Source organism: Ochotona curzoniae, unplaced genomic scaffold (genome assembly GCF_017591425.1).
Source record: "Ochotona curzoniae isolate NIBS_2020 unplaced genomic scaffold, NIBS_Ocur_1.0 contig_3190, whole genome shotgun sequence".
NCBI classification, from domain to species: domain Eukaryota; kingdom Metazoa; phylum Chordata; class Mammalia; order Lagomorpha; family Ochotonidae; genus Ochotona; species Ochotona curzoniae.
Window position 1 is genome coordinate 23,066,814 of NW_024465751.1, and position 13,186 is coordinate 23,079,999.

Genomic DNA, 13,186 nt, shown 5'->3' on the forward strand with positions numbered 1-13,186 from the left:
AATTTTGTTTATATTCAAATCAAGATCTACTATGCGCCAATTAATAAAATTATCAAGAGAAATGAAGCACAAATCAAGCCATCAAGCTCAGATTTTCACATTAAATCTAAACATTATCATTTCTTGAACAGTACTAATTGCGAGGCATATATTACTCAACACTTTAAGACCATCGCCTCAACAGTTCTGAAAGGTACTAACATTCCTATACTTCAGAAAAAAACCAGTAAGACACAGATGCAGAACACACAGGTACCTTGCTAGGAAGTGTCACATGCCAAGATTTGATATCAAGTTTGTTAACTCCAAAGACCACACTTCTATCTTATTAGGAGATTACAGTCAACATCCACAGGATAAGCAATGAAGACAGCAAGACATAATCAGCCTTTCTTCTCAGCAGATGTAAAAAAGTGACTTCTTTTCCATGCCCTTACATTAAAACAAATGCTTAATGAATGAATTTAATATTTATAAGTATTATTTTCCTAAAGTTTCTAATTTTACTTGGCATTTAGTAAAATCAACTACACACAGATGCTTAATCAATGAACATTGCTCCCTAACCAGCTAGAAAATTAGATTTTAGATTCATTCTCTTTACCATAACCTACTACAATACCATTACTTCTGCTAATTAATTGCTTTCTGCACAATTATTTCTGTTTAATAACTAAAATACATTACAGTTTTCAACTTTTAGACCCTGAATATTCCAACTTTATCTCAAGGACTCTAGTTCTCATTTTTATGGTAATGTTTTGACTAATTCATTTTTAATTCATCCTTTTACTAATGAAAAATTGAATGATTTATTAAAACTAATTCGATCAATTATGAAATCACTAAATTACTTTGATGAAACACTGTTTCCCCCCTGACACGCACATACATATACACACTTGAGATTTCCTTCTTTCTTCTGAATATATTTGTTTCCTTGGAAAATTTGTAAACAGAATTTTAGTTTGTTATCAACCGAACTCCAGTATCTTTTCGAGTTGGTGTTGACTTCATCAACATCTTTTTTTTGCTAGATGCTTTTTAAAATGCTTGTATGCTTGAAGTTCACAGCATAGAATAGCTTTAAAAATTACATATGCAATTTATTAATGAAATTTTGGTAATATACTTCCTCAAAACTTTATTGATAAGAAAAAGAGGAACAGAGAAAAAGGATATCACAAAGAAAATCAACAGCAATATCTATGAATCCAATTTATTTTCTTTCATTTACTCAAAAGTATTTATTCACATACTTTCAAGCAGAAATTTCAGTGGATTTTTACCACAGTGGAATCATTTCTAATGGAATAAACACTATGAGTGCTTGTGTGTGTGTGTGTGTGTGTGTGTGTGTGTGTGCTTACAAACTGATTTCTGAATATTATTTATATTAATACATTAAAATAAATTATATATGATAGTAAAATATAATATATTATAAAGAGAAACCAGTTCATAAAATGGTGAGGCAAAATAAATAATGACTAAGAACTTAATGGTTTTCCATTTCAAGATTAAATTCCTTTGTTGTTTTTTTCTACATATTTTTGGGGGGCTCTTCAATAGTTTAGTCTCATTTTCAGAATCAATGAAAGCTCTATAGAAGGAAATTGAAGGTGTTATTGAGAAACACAAATGCAGCATAAATGACTCAGGAAATGCTTAGAATATAGCCTTTGAAATACAGGAAACAGAATATTTTAATATCATATCAGATATTGTTAGTAAGGTCGCAAAAGTAATGCCTATTACTGGATGAGCAAAAATAATTTCAAAAATGCAAACAAACACCTTTTTACTGGAAGTCAAACATTGTTCTAGAAATTACAGATTGCCACATTCCGAGACAGTCACTTTTTTAGCACAAAACAGCAGCAGTGTTTGAAAGCAGTCATGCAAGAAAACAGCATTTCTCAACCCTGCTCTTTTAATCCATGTAGTTCCTATCAATATTAACCTCTTATAGAAATGCTTGTACAATATAACTATTGAACTTTCTTACTAGGAGTGTTGCTGTAGCTGTTAGTCATCCCTATAATGTATTTTGCAATCAGCTAAATCATCAAAGTATTTTTTAACAATGAGCAGTTCAGAAGTGACAGATCTACTTTCTTGTTCACAACTGCTTATCAGAGAATAGATATCACATATGTTTTCCAGGTGCTTCCTATAGTTAGGATACCTTCACAGAAGCCGCTCATGAAAGATAAGGTCATAAAAGAGATGAAAAATGTGTGAGCTTCATACACTTATGGTTTTATCATCAGACAAGATAGCTTTGGTTAAAGGACTCTAACAGTCAGAAACAGAAAACTGCAGCTCACATTGAAGGGCGAGGACATGAAAGTTGAAGATTCAGTTTATGTTTGCTTTGCACATTACTGTTTGGCTCAAAACAATTGCTTACTTATAGATTATCCAAACAAAATGTCACGTTAGATTAACTCTCCACTGCCAAATTATAGGCACGGTCCTGTCTCCAGAAACAAAAATAAAAGCAGCCAAGTGTTGCACCCTTATGGTAATATCTAAAAGGAACTCTAAACATTTCACCTCTTTTAAAAGAACAGCCCCATTATACTTTTTGATCAAATCACAGCGTCTCAGATCTCCTCTTGACTTGCTGCACACATACGAAACAACTGGGATCCTTACATTCACTTTGCTCTTACGTTCAAAACTGCACGTGATTTCCCTGAACACGTTTCCTTTAACTCTTTAATATATCATCATGTTGAACATAGTCTTTCTCAGGTCTCTGAAAATAAAGAATTGAAGATATCCAAACAACAGAAGCCATTTACTTGTCTATGAGTTTTTCAGATCCTAGATGGGGAACCAATCCTGAATCAGGTACCAATAGGACAGTGGCTTTTCATTTTGGAAAGAAACTGAATTTCCACAGTGGATGTAAGTCTACTGTAATTTGTACCATTTTATCACAGATGCTATGGGAGAAATGATTGAAAGTGTTAATGTTAATGGCACCACATCATATAAATGTCACAATTAAAGTATCAGTAATTTGAAAAAAACATGATTTATAAAATTTTAATGTATTAAATGTTAAAGTATAGATATTCCTGCTGTCAATATCACCATACATTGTGAAAAGCATTTTTTTCCTAGTTTAAGTTCCCCAAAAATGGAACATAGGAGAAATTTCCACATAAGATACATTTTAAGCCAAATTCTCATTGGCGTAACATTCAGTAATTTTATTGTTCATTATTTCGCATCTCAAAGGATCAAATATATTCAAAAAAAGTGAAAAGAAAATGGTTCACTCATTTAAAGTCATTTTCATATGTGTGTGTGTATATATATATATATATACGCATATATATTCTGAAGCTTATTTTTAAATAATGATTTTCATTATTACTGTTCTTTTTTTCCCCTCACACTCCCAAAAGAAATCCCAAAACTCTACTGCCACTAATAATATAATCAGAGAATTCTATATAACGAAGATAATTGTTTTTCCAAAGATCAGATACGGGAATGCATGAGGTCTGTACATGAGGGTATTTTGAACCACAATCTGCCAATTCTTAGATCTCTCGTTTTGCTATCAAGAAAAACAGTATTTTTTTTTTTCAGTTTTCTGGACTGTATTTTCATTTCAAACCCTTCATTCACTTATAGAAGCCATGAACAGGGTCTGGAGCAGTCACCTAGTGGCTAAAACCCTTGCCTCCTATACACCAAGATTCCATATGGATGCCGGTTTGTATCCTGGCTGCTCCAGTTCCTATCCAGCTCCCTGCCTGTGGCCTGGGAAAGCAGTGGAGAACGGGCCAAAGCCTTGGGTCTCTGCACTCATGTGGGATAACTAGAAGAAACCCTTGTCTCCTGGCTTCAGACTGGCTCAGCTCCGGCTGGTGCAGCCACTTGGGGAGTGAACCAGTAGGTGGAAGTTCTTTTTCTCTGTCTCTCCTTCACTGTATAAATTTGAATTTCCAATAAAAATAAATAATTCTTGAAAAAAAAAGCATCAACAATAACAATGTTTGAAATCATGTCCCCAACAAGCCAATCTAATCTTCACAGAAAGATCAAACCAATTTGAGCCAAAAATGATATTTAAACACGATTTTCTGTATCCTCTCCCTCTTTATTCTTCAGCTTTACACCGAACGACTCATTCCAGAGGGGTTACTTCTCTCTGGCAACCCATTTAAGACTATGATTCATAACAATTACTCATTACCCCAGTGTTTGATTATTACACCATCACTGATTCCTTTACACACAGATTTTACTCAAACCACACTTCAAAATGTTATGACTGAGAAGTGGACAATGGAAAAGGAGTATTCTGGGACAAGCTAAAACAGATTTGACCCCATATCTGGAAAAAAAAAAAAAAGAAAGAAAAGAAAACATGACTTCAAACATCCTAATTTTTGAACGACTCCCCAGTGCTCAGAATTAAAGCACATAACGTCCCTCATAAACCACTTTTCCTTGCTGCTTTATCGCTGGAATTGAATCTCACCCTTCTGTTTTCTCTCTGTTGTGGCTTAAATTTGCACTTAATGCCTCTGCTTTCAAGATCGTTTTCATCCTCTCATGACTTCCTACCCGTACCTCCCAATCACGGTTCTTCCTGATGCCTTGGACGCACACTTCAGTCCTCACTGCTCTCTGCTTGCTCATTTATCATCCACAAGCTGCTTGGGACAGCTTCAGCTCCTTCCTCTAGTAACCCATTACTACTTTTTACCTAGGTCTTGCCTGTTGAGCATTTGATTTTATCTCAAGCATTACACTCAAAGACATTTTCTCTGACCTTTCTCACTAGGGTGAAGCACCTTTCACTATTAATGTGCTTGTTTACTCAACACCTGCCTCCCCACTAAGATCTAAACTCAAGGATAGCTAGGACCCTCCCTGTGTTTAATCACAATATACCCAAAGTACCTCTCACAATAACTAGCACATGCTTAGTATATATTTATTATATTGGATTAAGCATGGATATCTGTCACTGAGACTGAGTCTTTAGTTATTGCATAAATTAAGAAAAACAAATAAAACCTGCATTTTGTGTAAGCTAAAAATCTTCCTGGAATGAACTTCGGCAGTTGGTCACCTGATTATAAGCAGCAAAAAAGCTCCACTTTTAACAAATCACTTAATTAGCCTCCCTTCTAAACAATGGGATAGAAGGCAGATGATTCAGTGACCATTTCTTACTTAACTGAACTTAACCTTCAAGTAGTCCTAATAACTGTGGGGGAAAGATATGCTGGATCATGTTAGCCTGATCCTAATCCAGATGCCCAACTAACTGCATCACCTGGGGCACTCAGGAATATCTTGACAAAGTACCTATCTGGACATTTTTGTTTTTTTCCTTTCCACAAGTTCTTCCCAAAGTACCTTCCCTGTTCTTGTCACAAAGCTATGGTTGGCAACTGGCACAAACATTGACAAAACACAGTACGCACACATCTTCCAGACTTTCAGATATGTGAAAGAATTCTCTCTTGTCTCAGCTTCACATTTTAGCACAGTGGTTTCAAAATCAGACTTCTCACGAATATCTGTAGTCTTTGAAGTGGCTCAGGGCACCTTATCCTCCAATGATAATATTTGGAAGTCAGATAGTGTGCATGCAAAAACATCTGAAGACTCTCACTGGAGACTTTCCAACAAATTAGGAAGTGAAACCAATGCTGATCATGTTGTCTCCTATGAGATCACCCACTGGTAAAAATACAACAAAGGTTTTGCGAGGTGTAAATTTTACACAACGGAGAGCACAGAATTATGATTTCATACTTGGAAGCAAGGTCTTGGTAGGGTCTATAAAAGTGAGGGGTCTGAAGTTTATGCTTCACTAACCTGATCCCCAGTTTCCCTCTGAGAAGCACTCACAGTATCGCTCAGAGCACCCTGTCTGCTAGGACAAACACCATTGTCTCAAATACTCAGGCATTCGGAAATCAGGGTCATTCCAGGCTCAGCATCCCAATGCAACATCCAAGATCTATCTGAATACTCAATTTCAGAATTGCTCAATATTATTTTGAACTGTCATTTTATGTGAAATAATGAAATAATTGTAAAACAAATTTTAAAGGAGAATGCATAAGAGGGCATGTTTAAAATTTTGTAGCAAAAAAAAATATAAAAACTTGAGATCCAGTCACAGATTTGTAATAATACACTTTTCATGAACTTAAAAATACGTTTCAACTTCAATGTTTTGTATCAAAATATAATTTTCTTTTAATTTCATGTTTTGCATGAACTTTTCAAAGCACCCTCAGAGATATCAAATTTATTTGGCAATGTTAAGTGTGAATTCAGAGAATATGCAGAATATTCATCATTTCAAAATAATACTTTTACTAATAATCTGATATTTTTGACCACCTTAAGTTTCTTCAACACAAGTCTCAATACTATAGATAAAACATATCTAATGGGGGCAAGTACACTGGCTCAATAGGTTAATCCTCCACCATGTGGTGCCTGCATCCCATATAGGCACTGGTTCTAATCCAAACTGCTCCACTTCTGATCCAGGGAGACAGTGGAGGATATGCCATATCCTGGGACCCCTGCAACCAATAGGAGACCCAGAAAATGTTCCTTGCTTCAGACTAGCTCAGATCTGACTTTTGCAGCTAGCTGGAGGAGTGAAGCAATGAATGTAAGATCTATCTGTCTCTCCTCTTGGTAAATCTGCCTTTTTAATAAAAATTAAAAAAAAATCTTCAAAATGGATGTTGAAAAAAACACATCTTTCATGAACTGAGATTGTGCTAATATGTGTTTACCTTTTCAGCAACATGCCATATTCTTTAAGGTTGTTATTTCAGGACTGGTATAGTAGCAGAATATGCTAATCCACCACACTGTGGCACCAAGTATCTCATATAGGCACCAGTTGTGTCCCAGCTGCTCCACTTCTGATCCAGCTCACTACTTATGGTCTGTGAAAGCAGGTGAGGATGTCCCAAGTTCTCATGTCCCTGTATCCACAAACGAACTTTGAAGAAGCCCCTGGCTCCCAGCGTCGGATAAAGTGAGGTCTGGTCACTGCAACCATGTGGGGAGTAAACCAGTGTATGGTAAAACATCCCTATTTCTCCTTCTCTCTCTGTGAAAATTACCTGATTCAAATAAAATGAATTATTAGTCCTTCTTAAGAGTTATTTTGTTATTCTCCAAGGAATATGCTATTGAGTAAGAAACATACATGTGGGTGAGCAGTTTATTTTATAAGATGCATTTATTTACTTTTATTAGAAAGTCAGATTTACACAGAGAAGGACAAAGAGAGATTTTCAACTGTTTCACTTCCGAAGTGGCCAGAACAGCTGGAGCTGTGTCGATCCAAAGCCAGAAGCTTCTTCCAGGTCTCTCACGCGGGTGCAGGGTCCCAAGGTTTTGGTTCATCCTTGACTGCTTTCCCAAGACATAAGCAAGGAGCTGAGTAGGAAGTGGATCAGCAGGGATACAAACTGGTGCCCACTGGGGATCCCGGTGTATGCAAGGTTTAGGATACCATGACAGTCCCTGGTGAATAGTTTCTACACTAAAAAGATACATATTACCACAAGGAAGCTAAGAATGAATAGATTGTTTCTGTAATCAACTCAAAGTTAATAGAATAATCACCTTATGTATGTGTGTGTATGTGTGTTTTCTCTCATACACATTTGTTCCTCTTACTCATACTTCTTTTTATCTTTAAAAAAATGAGAATAAAAGGAGGAATCTCAATGAATCAGTTAAATATATCTTGGCAGTATGGTATTGGATTTTCTATTTTGCCCATAGCTACAATGCCACAATATGCTTAAATAGCAAAGTGTTAAACTTGTAAGCCTTACTAAAGGACTATAACACCACCATAAAATGGGGATAAACAGCAGAAGGGGAAAAGAAAAATGAGGATGGGAGGGGAAAGGAAGAACCCCTATTCCTACAGAAGTGTATCATAGAAACAATAACAATAAAAAATAAATGAAAATATTTTTAATGAATTCCTCTTCCTGCTTCTATAAATGCATGGTCATTTGTGAGCATTTACATATAGCCACACGTAAGAAAATCAGAAACAAGTAACATAATTTCTCAGTTTTGTTTAATAGGCCTTGGATATAATTTCCACTTGAAAAAAATACAGCTTATCTAAAATCCAAAATATAATGTCTTGTGCTAATTCTATGATGACAATGGAAATTAGATTCAATACCATTGCTAAATAGGTAGAGGGGCAAAATGTTCTATATATTTGTGCAGTAGATTGAGGCCTTGATAAATCTATATCTATAAAAATAATCCCTAAGTAGACTTTCCTTTCTCACTGTCAGAAAAATATAATCACAGCCTACTGTCGGTGCAATTCCACTTCCCATCTCTGCTATGTGCGTTACAACTGGGTAAGATACAGCCACTGTCAAGTTTCAGAACAGTTCCTTGTCTAATCTTTCTGCTTCTCCAGATCTTTGATATAGAACCTGTTAGAATGTATTGCTTATTTTTCCAGTTCCTATGTTTATCTCACTTCCACTCTTACCATCTGCTGTACTGTATTTCCTTCAGAAAAGTGAAAAGTTTTCACAGTGCCCACAGCTTTCCTTGAAAACAATGCCTCCTTCCCCTCTTCCTTCCTTCCTTTCTCTGCTTTTTATTTAGTCTTAGTTAGTGTTAAGGTCAAACTTTTTTTTTAAGAGTTCACTTTGCAAACATGTCTACAGAGCTGAAATTCCTATCCAAATACTTGTGATGGATTTGTAAACATCCCTGCTATTTATTACTGGACCCTACCCACAGACACACATTTTGTTGTGTCTCCAATCTTTTTACTTACATGAAAACCACATCACAAGGGAAAGAGTGTGAAAAATTGTGGCTTACTGCAATACAACTAATAAAAATAACATAATTATCCCCACAGGGTAACACCTATATTCAGTACACTAAGGAGCATCCAAATATAAGCTTTACATTACAATTACAATTCCACTTACTGCAAACTGGCTTATACTGGCAGCCTTTAAAGAGATACCCCAAAATATTCTAGCTCTTTTATTTATTGGTTTTTGCAAATATCCTCATTTTTAACTGATTGATCACATTCAGTAGATATTTACCAGAGAACAAAAGGCTGAAAATTTTGAGTTTTATGCTATGTATGTACTCAGCCTATTTTGGATGTACTCAACGCTTCCATATAAATTTATAATAGTGGACATAAGGAACCAACATTAATTGCCTATTTTATTTATCAGTAACTCAAGTTTCAATGCACATTAAATTTTAGTAGCCTTGTGACTCTGGCCAAATTACTGACCCTATAAAGATCACAAGTGAAAATAGTGGCTAGCTTGTAAGAAAGCTGATGCAACAATACATGTATTCCAAAATGCCTGATTTTCAGGAGCAGTCACAAAATTAACATAGTTGTTACCGTTACCATAATCCTTACAACTGGTGCACAGTCTCAAGGCAAATTCCAGAAATCTCTACATGACAAAGAAACTGAGATAGGAATCTATTCTATTCCTTACAAGTATTAACTTCACTGATGCAACATGTTTACTTATTTTTACTTGAATTTCTAAGAACAACAAAATAGTGACTTTATCACTGTAATTAAAATCATCATATCAAAGCTTTTCATATTTCCCTTTATATTCTCCATATTAATGCCCACCAAGAGGATGATTTTCCCATCAGGTAATATATGGACAAACATATTCATACTTTTTGTTGCTTCACAATAGATAACAAAGATCATTATGAGAAATATTACATGCTAATAAGAAAATTTAAATTTCACATGAAAAAATGAAGAGCTCTCAAAAATCCAATTTAAATCTAAGAAATTATACAGAATCAAAAAAGTCTTTAAAGCACTTACAATATTTAAGGATAAAATGCACAGAAGACACAGTTGCCTCCATGAAATTAGTTGTAACAATGTTTTCTCAAATCTCAAAAAAAACCAAGGGTCACATTCAGGGTTGTCAATTATAATAACTATTAGATTAAGACAAATTAGCTACCCCGGTATCCTTAATACTATTTGTACTTCTACTTGTTCGTTTTTTGTTTGTTTGTTTGTTTGCTTTTTACTGTGTGATTTTTGTTTTGTTTTGTTGCTTTAGAGATGAAGAGGGAAGGGTAGAACATGGGAGGGGAAGGTTGGAAAAGGGAAGGAAGAGAGGATAGAGAAGAAAAAGGGAGGACGTAAAAGGAAAAGGACAGAGAAGGCAAGAAAAGTGAGAGCAGGGGAGGGGAGAAGCAAAGGGGAGAAGGGGAGTGACACAAACAAAATCAGACACACAAAGAAATGCAGTTTTCATACACAAGTGTACTTCACTAATGCGCTTGACATCCAAGACCAGGCAAGGTCAAAGGCAGGAGCCAAGATAATTAATCTGCACTCACATGTGTTTGGCAGGGACGCCACTACCACAGCCATCTCAAGGATGGGCACTAACAGGTAGCTGAAATCAGAAGTGGAGCCAGAACTTCAATCTAGCGCTCTGATATGAGATGCTGGGACTGGAGGCAGCATTTCATCATTACAGGAAATGTCAACCTTTTAGTTTTGTTGACATGGAAAGACATATTAAAAATTACACAGAAATCAATTGTGAACATGAATAATTATTAGTATGAATTTGGTTCAAATAAACATTTGCAGAATAAAACTGAAATAAAAATGCTTCTAATTAAAAATATTTACACAATCACAACCTCATCAAAGCTTTTTTTTTTCCAAGAAGCATGAGCTTATCCTTCAACCCATAACATTATTAATGCGGTGAAGATATTTAAGAAGCCTCAAAAATAAATACTTCTCTTTTAGTGATTGACTTTCTCAATACTTAGGTTAAAATTGAAAAATACAATCAATAATAAGTAACTTCCTATTTCAATGCTTCATAAAGTACCAATAGGTTAAATAAATTTTTACTGTTAATCTAATTTTCAATATTGTAGGAAAAAAATCTATATTTAAATTTTCTAGGTAAAAAAGGATTCTTGCTGTTATAAAACACATTACCCATAAAACCAAATCGTATGTTTCCCTAAATTGTAAAATAGTTTTATATTAATTTTCAAGGTATTATTTGCAGTGATAACGCTAATATAAAATAACAATAAAACTAGATAGCTCCCAATGCTGACACATTTAAGAAGAAGCAGAATACACTTTATTACATTATGAGACGATTTCAGACATTATTAGAAATCTGGAGAACTGTTTTATATACATTAATATGCCTCAAAAAAAGATTTTCAGCTGACTGCATATTTGAGGTCAGTTCATTATGAACTCACAGAAATAGCAATGAATTTAGAGTTTCATATATGAAAACATGGTATACATTACAATGTAGGAGGGTACTTTACAATTTCTGGAAAATTGAATTAAAATATGGATTTGTGGGCCCGGCGCGGTGGCGCAAGTGGTTAAGGTCCTCGCCTTGCACGCCCGGGATCCCATATGGGCGCCAGTTCTAATCCCAGCAGCCCCGCTTCCCTTCCAGCTCCCTGCCTGTGGCCCAGGAAAGCAGCAGAGGACGGCCCAAAGCTTTGGGACCCTGCACCCGCGTGGGAGACCCAGAAGAGGCTCCTGGCTTCGGATCGGCATAGGATCGGCCGTTGTGCTCACTTGGGGAGTGAATCATCGGATGGAAGATCTTCCTCTCTGTCTCTCCTCTCTGTATATCCGCCTTTCCAATAAAAATAATAAAAATAAATCTTTAAAAAAATACGGATTTGTTTAGGTGAAAAAAACCTTGAAACCATATACATTTTTTTCTTAACATGCATAGACTCTGCAAAACTTCTAATATGCATGTAGTTCAAAAATAACTTCATTCTATTTTTATGAACTTTCTGAAGTATCCACATATGATTCTGATAAATAATATTAAATAAACACTTTTAATTTTATTGAATTTTTTATATCTGGGATCAGAAATAAGGCAGGTACTGAATGACTTATCTAACCCTTATCTATAGGCTACTGAGTGATGAAAAAAATTTTTTACACATTCTGGTATCAGTGAAACAAGACAATGATGACTTTCCTATAAAAACAGAATTCTTCAGCATGCCACCCTCATTTCCCCAACAATACTGTGTATATCTGTTTAAAGAGAGACCAGTCTTACGTCAACCAAGAACCATATTATGCAATTACGATGATGGTTACAAGAGCTAGGTAACCTTGTCATTGGTGGAGTTTTTTTTCAATCTCTTGAGAAAAATACAAGGAGAAACTATTATGGCCTGTATTTCTAATCTGTAAAAAAAAAAAAAAAGAGAGAGAGAAAGAAAATCATATTTTATTTTGCCTAGCCAAATGTTAAGAAAAAAAACTTTATGACTTCAAAATAAATTTCACAAAAAAAAGAAAAAGAAAAAAAATATTAGATCCAGGAAAACAGAGGCTTTGCCAAGGAACAATAATGTCATGTGGAGGGAGGGGGAGTTCTGAGGAAAGGAGAGCAGGTCGGTGCCAAGCAAAGCTGGGGGCTGTTCAATCAGTCCTATCAGGGCTCCATCAGTGTCTCCACTCCAGCCAAATCCAGAGAAAACAAGGAGTCAAAGATTCAGGTCAATAAGCTTATAGGCGATTTGCACAAACAGCTCCTCCAGCAAGGTAAGAAACAAAGTCATATTGGCTTTTCTTTTTTATTCCTTCTCTTTGAACTCCCTGGTCCAAACACACCCTGGAAATGTCAATGTTATATGCAAGAATTTAAAGAGCTGAGCTTCTTAATCCCGTTAAGAAAAAAAGGAACAGAGTGGCCTGTAAAGATCCCCTTCCTGACTGAACTCAAAGTGATTATGGTAGAGCTGCCCTATGTGGTTCTGATTCTAGTCAGCCAAGCATCAGAGGAGGGAAAGACATATCATTATAGTCATAACTGATGTATGAAATGTAATGAAATGGGCCTTCTGAACCAAGAAACCAGATCACATGAAGGTTTGTGAATCAAGCAAAAAACAAACAGCTACCAACTCTCACCACCGCATCCGCATTAAGATCTGTATTTTAATTTGCTTTTTTCATTTCTTCTTCTCAAAACTAAGATCTAGATCATGTTTCTGTTGCTTTATCTCCACACAGGGTGGAAAGCAGATTAATGGCAATAATCCAGGTTTAGGTTTGTTACATACAATCCAAGCA

General features: G+C 35.4%; 1 protein-coding gene across 1 annotated transcript in view; it reads right to left on the bottom strand.

The window, feature by feature from the left end:
- ZFPM2 (zinc finger protein, FOG family member 2) overlaps positions 1–13,186 on the bottom strand; it is a 433,560-nt gene that overhangs the window by 322,098 nt on the left and 98,276 nt on the right. The gene's annotated exons all lie outside the window — the stretch shown is intronic.